Consider the following 7,706-nt stretch of genomic DNA (forward strand, 5'->3'; position numbering starts at 1 on the left):
TTCTACATTTACGTTAAAAAACCCGTACCAGTGGGTACCTTTGTATTTTTCAGCCTCTAATCAAATTCTTAGATACTAAAGTTTTATTATATTTTCTGATAAAACTTAATTATAATATAGTTAATAGTTATACTATATATAATGATAATTTAAATATATATATATAATATAATATTATATAAATGAGGTTAACAACAAAAAAATCATAGATAACCCCAATACATAATTGATCGAAAAAATATGATATTTTCAAAAATTAAAACAATATTAATATTATTATTAGTTATTACCAAAATTAAAACTTAACTTGATTCAGTAATAACACTCGACAAAAAAAACATACTAAATAATTAATTATTAATTTAGTTTCATAATTACAAATAATTAGATTAGAAAAAAACGAAAAAAAAATACTTTGCGCGAGGATTTTTACCCGGACAAACCTTATGACACGGCAAAACTATCACGAAATTTCGTTATATATATAAGATTATAACTTATATTTAAGGACAACTTATTGTTAATATACCATATAAAACTGAAACTATGCCACGGGTTATGGAACCAGACCACACACGTAGGTAGTCATTAATAATTTATACATTGATAAATATCGGAATATATAATATTAATCAAAATAAATACGTAACAAAATAATACTTCAAATTAAAAATCAGAGATTTTATTGAGCTATTACAATAGATTTTGAATGTACCTCGTCACCATAATTGGATGTGTTAATATGAAAAAAGGCGAGTAAGTGGATGTCGCTCTGCTGTATAGTAGGTTACAAGTGGGTCACTGTATAATGGATGATATTAAATTTGAATTGAATAACATAATATCATTGTATACAAAAAACGATTCAGAGCGGTGACGATTTGTCAGTGTGGATATTTCATATTATATTTAAAATTAATATTATAAAATTACAACAAAACACTTAACTGAAATCGTTATTCTTGGTTATTTAATACTTATGTAATTTTCTCCGAATTTGAACACAAAATAACTATAAAAAAACTGTGTTTTATATTTTTGAGATTTTTTGGTTACAGAATAACCTATTTGGAACCTTGTCGTAAGTTTTCAATTCTTAGCTATACAAGTTGAACATTTTATAAATTTTTAACAACAAACTCATTTTTAAATTTTAAATTTGATAAAAGCTGTCAAAAATCGAACTTTAAATGCTTATAATAAAAAATTTAGCCTATGTATTTTTATTATTTTTTAACTGCTGTTTAAGCAATACCTATATGAAGAGCCTTGTACTAAATGTTCAACCTTTTTACCTAAAAAATAAAATTTTTTGATATTTATAAAAAAAAAAAATAAAAAAAATTAAAATTTGAAACTGTTTGTAAACAAATCAAAACAATTTAAAATTTTTATCAAGTATAGGAATTTATAAAAATAACATGATATAAATCTCAAGTGTCTATAGGTACGGTTATTCGTTTTTTAATTACAACAAATTGCTACAATAATATGCGGAATCGAGTGAATATCCAATATAATAAAATAATAATATATTTTTTTTATAAAGGTAGATAGCCTTATAAGGAATTTTAAAATATTAGATTTAAAAAGAAAATTTTTTAGGAATTTTTAACTCAAAATAATTTGCACATTTTTGTAATTTTTACGCTTTTTCTCAAAATTTGAACTTTAAATGCTTATAAAAAAAAAAATTGTGACAATTGATTTTTAATATTTTTCAAATGTCATTGCAACAATATATTAAGAACCTTGTATTACATTGTCAAGCTTTTTTACCCAACAATGAACATTTTATTGACATTCATAGAAAAAAAAATATAAAAATTTAAAATGTCCATAAACAGTTCAAATTAAATCAATATTATTTAAAAATTGTATTGTGTATAAAAAATTCTAATATAAACAACCAAAAAAATAAAATAATATACGGTTATTCGTTTTTGAATTACAGTAAATTAAGAAAATTGCTACATGAGAAATCGAGTGAATAATGTTGTATATTATAGGTATTTGAGCTTCAAATACTCATAAAAATTTATTTGGACTTTCCGGAAGGGGGGTTTTTTTTTTTGATAGAATTAGACAAACTTAAGAGGCCTATATAAACCTTGTATTAAATTTTCAAATCTTAGATTTAAAAAGAAAATTTTTTATGAATTTCTAACACAAAATAATTTGCTCATTTTCAGGATTTTTACGTTGAAATTCGAACTTGTTTTTTTTTCGAATTCGATTTCTCATGTAGCGACTAGCGATTTTCTTATTTTGAAAAAACGAATAACCGTAAGATACATGAAAATTTAACCGAACATTTATATTTTCATTTTCTATACACCATAAAATGTTGAAAATATTTTGACTAGTTTTGAGTCGATCAAAAAAAGTTACAATATTTAAAAAAAGATCAAAAATCTTTTGAAAATGATATCGTGTCAAGAAAACATAGTCTTTAAACTTCGGTTATTCTCTTTTTAACTACAAAAAAAATAAAAAAAATAGTTTTCTCCAAAACTGGTTTTGCGTAAATATTTCTGTTTTCCCTATTATTTTGAAAAGCTAGATCCAATTTGCTACTTCAAACACTGTATTTTACGAACTAATTACTAAATCCATTTTGCTAAAAATTAGTTTGTAGGTAAACCATAATATACATTTCGGCCTTTATCTAATAAAAATAAAACCCACGAATTTATTATTTCTGGTTTATAATATTAAAAACTTAGTTACTTTCTGAAGGGTCTGGAATCTCAAAATCATTTAAATAAAACTGATAAAAGTAGTAGCAGTTGTACTTATCTGCGTTGACGTGCGTATTTACCTATTAATTTATATTTTGAATATAATTTTATTAAGTAATTATGAATTAAGATTAACGTATATTATCCATTACTTACGGATAAGAAAACTGCAGAAAATGCTATTCTTTAAGTAAATACTATATAGACTAGAATACGGGAAGCTGAAAGCTCTGTTGAAAACTGTTGGCGACAGTGTTTATTTTCACTGGAATATATGCCTATCCAGTACCTTACTTGGATTATGTAAAAACCAATATAATTTTGTTGGGCTAAAAAATGTAGTCCATATCCATAACAGATAAACATAATAATATGCACAGTTTTACATGTTAATACACATGATATTATACCTAATAAAAATGATTTATAATAATATGAAGTTTTAAAAGTCGAGAACTATATACGGCTGCAGAATACATTTTTGCGGATTAATGGAGTTATTAAAAATGGTCAGAAGGGGATAAAATTTCAAAGACAATATCTTGAGAGGTAGTTCGTAAAAATGTACATAGGTGATATTTGGTTTTTCAATTTGTTGTTTACTTGTGCTAATAGCGCTACACGAAATCACAATAATCACGGGATTAAGTTATTGCGTTGATACTCGATGACAAACCCACATGTAGTCAAATATGATTATTGATTATTGATTATTAATTAGATATTAATAACACGAAATACCTACAATTTATCGAATAGGAACAAGTGTATACAATGCAAAATTATTTTTCCATTCTACCCGCTTAGTCCGTGCTCCGTAGTCGCTCCCATCACACGCCATTCACCCATTCTCCGTTGACTATTCGTGTGTGTGGGTTATTGAGACTTATTTTGTCCGATTAATTATTAAAACTATTATTAATTATTATTCCTAATGAATTTGACTATGGGTTATTTGTACTGTAATATTATTCGGGACAAAGTACAATGTGTACAGTACTTAAAAATAACAACTTTATATCTACGTTGGTAGATACAGGGAGATGACGAGACTTTAACTAAAATAAAGCAGACACCATCTGTGGCGAGGTGCCGAGGTACTAAAAGAAACTGCAAGAGCTAGACAAAAAGTAATTGTGACATGACATTCAAAAAAGTTATGATGTTGAGATGCATATAAAAAAAAGGACGTCCAACAACCGTAAAATGCTTTTTACTTACGCGGGTCTGAATGGCCACTGTCACAGTAATTTAGTTTTATCAGAAATAATTTAACTTGTATAATGTATAGTCATGGAATCCGCTAAATTTCATCCGTTCAGTGGATAGGACAAGGCAAACACACAGTAGTTGAGTTGATTAGTTCAACTTGCACCAGGATGTTGTTGTCGATCACTTCTCAAAACGACAAAAAAAATGGGTGACCGCAATGGCACGACTGTCTTGTCGAGATAGACGACAAATCCCTTTTTACAATAGAGGTTGTTTAGTGCGTGGATACCGCAAAACTGTAGAAAATGATGGAGGTGAAGACATTGAAAATGGATATGAGGTTAAAGAAGTAGATGATAATATGATGAAAACAAAGATCCAAATTCAAACGTCGGTAACAGAAATTATGGTTCAAGAATATAAGGTAAATGGCTAACGTTGGTGGCAGAATGGGATTTAAAAAAAATAAATTTTATTTAAAAAAAAAAGACATGCAAAAATATTTTTTCCCATATTTATGAGAGAAGTGGAACTAGGCTCGATATCCACAGTAATAAATAGAAAGCATACTTAAATTTGAATCGATTGGGATTTATCCAAAAACTGTATATCATGAATAGAAAAAATGTTATAGACACACAAACTAGAGCCCAAACAGCGGAGAACATTGAATGTGTATCGTCGAATAACAAAACAAAATTGTTCTAACGAATCTTAGTGGAACTTCCCGTTGTCTTGAAATGAGGTTGAAAGAATGCTGGGGCTATGCATCTATCAAAAGATTACATTTTCAATTATTTCCTAAATGACACGAAAATTACATTTTGTAAGTAATTAATACCTATAGTAATAATAATTGTTTTGTAAGACAACCTTTTTTAAAATATATATTTTTTTACTATTTGTATGTAGTTTTTGGTTGATCGTGTACGATACTGTGTGGTATACAAGTAGATCGCTGACGACACCGTTACGCATTATTTAGGTAAGTATAGTAAGTACGTACTATGCATTTTTGATAACTGATAAATAAGCGATTTGTATTAAGGCACAGTCACGGTCGTTACGCACTACCAATTATTCGATATCCTTCGTTTCACAACGAATTAGGATATATTATATCCAATTTTGGAATATAGGGATAGTGTCACGAAAATAACAATAAATGTTATATTTACAGGGTGAACGATAACAGATGGATAGGCTTTTATCTTTAATACTATACGCAGTACGCACCCAAAACAATGACCTACCCAACCTCTATAATCATTTCAACTTTCAAGTACCAATAGTTGTCTGATAGTTCTCATTAGCCATTATATGAATTTATAGATTACTATAATAGTAACCTACAATACAAGTAATAATACGATAAACATATAAATCAAATCAATAATTATAATTAAGCAACTGCATGTGCTGTTGGCGAATATGAGTTCAGCAGGACCAATTTTGACATTTTGTGTAGTTAGCGCTTTAATATTAGAGTGAATTGGCATATCAAACTTAAAGGTAAGATTGTAAGAACATACAAGTCTTTTTAGGTTGATAGGTAGGTAATAGGTTTTCAACAATATTTTAATTTTTAAGCGAGATAAATTCAGGTAAAATATTAACAATTATTATAAATAAGTAAAATAAATATTACATTTTAAATCAGCCATATCTCGCTTAAAAATCGGTTCAAACTTCAAACATAGATAAAGTTCGATAACAGGCAAAATAATTAGTGCTAACCACACAAAATTGGTTCTGCTGACCTCAAATTTGATACGGTGTACATTTGTAAGACAGACAAAAAGCTTGATACAACGTATCTAGTGAGAAAAATATACTTATAGCAATTTAAAAAAAAAGTCATAATTTAGTCATAATTTATTTATAAAAATTTGAAGTTCAAATTTTAACAAAATTCAACAAAATCAAGAATAATTCAACTAAAAATTATTCTGTAGTTAAAAATACAACATTTTTTATTTGAATACCTAAGAATTTAAAATTGTGTACCTACAATATTTTCACAAGTTTTTTATTGGAATAAAAAAAAAAGTTACCGTAAAGCAACATATTATCTACATTTTGTATAAGCGTTTGAAATGTACGTTTTGTTGAAACTTGAATTAAACCTATTCAAAGGTTAAATAACGATTTCTCTTAATACGTTTTTTTGTTATAATTCAAAAAATATTGGTAGGAATTTCAAACACCCCACTATTACTAAAATTATAATTTTGTATATAACATTGACATTTTTAAAATATTTAGACCAATTTTAAGCTATTGATAGCTAAACAATAGATATTTGAAATTTTTTAATTTATTTTAGTATTTTTTTTTTACAAATGTTGATAAAAATTAATATGCTAGGTCAAAAAGTTTGAAAAGTAATAAAATGTTCGTCATCAGTTGTAGGTAATTACAGCTTATAGCATTATACAATTATTGAAAATATATAGGCACTATACACCGGTCAACCAATATTATTATCTGCAAATTCAGCTCTACAAGTTACCAATTTGTTCGGTGTTAAAGACAAAGTTAGGAGGCTACCTATGTTTTGGACTCTCCTTTAACTAACACAACTTAGTTACTTCACAACTTGGCTCTGAGGAACCCACAAATTCAAAAAATGAATTAAAATTATTTACAATACATTATTAACTGAATTACAAATTATGCTCTAGGCACACCTTGCAATTTGTCCGGTATAATTTAGACATCTTTCTTCAAACGATTTTGGTTATTTTGTTGTAATTCATAAAATATTAACAGTAGGGACTTGAAACACATCGCCATTAAGTATTTATTATCTAAACACAATGAAATGTTTAAATCATTTAGACTAATTTTAAGCTATTTATACAACGAACCTATTAACTCCCGTTGTATTAACATATTAAACAACGTTCCCTGTATCTATGTTGCCATGTTTGGTATTAACTGAAGTAAGTATAAGTTAAGGCTAACAATAATAATATATAAGTAATACGATGTTAATATAATAATTATTGTATATTATATACGATGTTTTCGACAAAATAAATTATAAAATATCCTTAGAAATCTGAAATAGTGACACCTTGGAACTGTTTATCGTACTCAATGATTCATTAATTAATTCAATTTTAACACGTCATCTGTTAGTCATTACAGTGACCTACTCATAATCATTGACAATGTACCTACAACAGTCTACAACTCTAAACTTATTATAAAGCTGCTGCAGTGCGACTTCTCCGGTTTTATTAATGAATTGATAGAAACTATATCATATTATTTATTATTTAATAAGTGTTAAATTACTAAAATTACAGATTTACAGAATATTCTCAGGTATACAGGTATCATTAAAAATGTAGTTTCTTGGAAAAAAAATACGATAACGATCGATGAGTACCAACTACCGAAGAATATTATTAATATGTGTACCTATAGACTATAATACTCCTATGGTAAAATTATTATATTATTATAGGCTGCTGTAAATGTATTGTTAGATATAGTACCACTAATGACTTTATTGATACTAGACAAGTATTACATTTTTTCTTTTGGGAGGGGGGTACAACGCAACACAATTACCATGCCAAATGAATGAATTACTTCACTTTTCACCTTTTTTTCCCTTGTGGCATGGATTTTACCTATATTTAAAGTTAACAACATTCGCGTAATCCAACTACGATTTCGTTCGTACTTCTTATGTCATAATATAAACAAAACAAAGTGATAGTAAAGTAACCTAAATATTTA

Source organism: Acyrthosiphon pisum, chromosome A1, assembly GCF_005508785.2.
Source record: "Acyrthosiphon pisum isolate AL4f chromosome A1, pea_aphid_22Mar2018_4r6ur, whole genome shotgun sequence".
NCBI classification, from domain to species: domain Eukaryota; kingdom Metazoa; phylum Arthropoda; class Insecta; order Hemiptera; family Aphididae; genus Acyrthosiphon; species Acyrthosiphon pisum.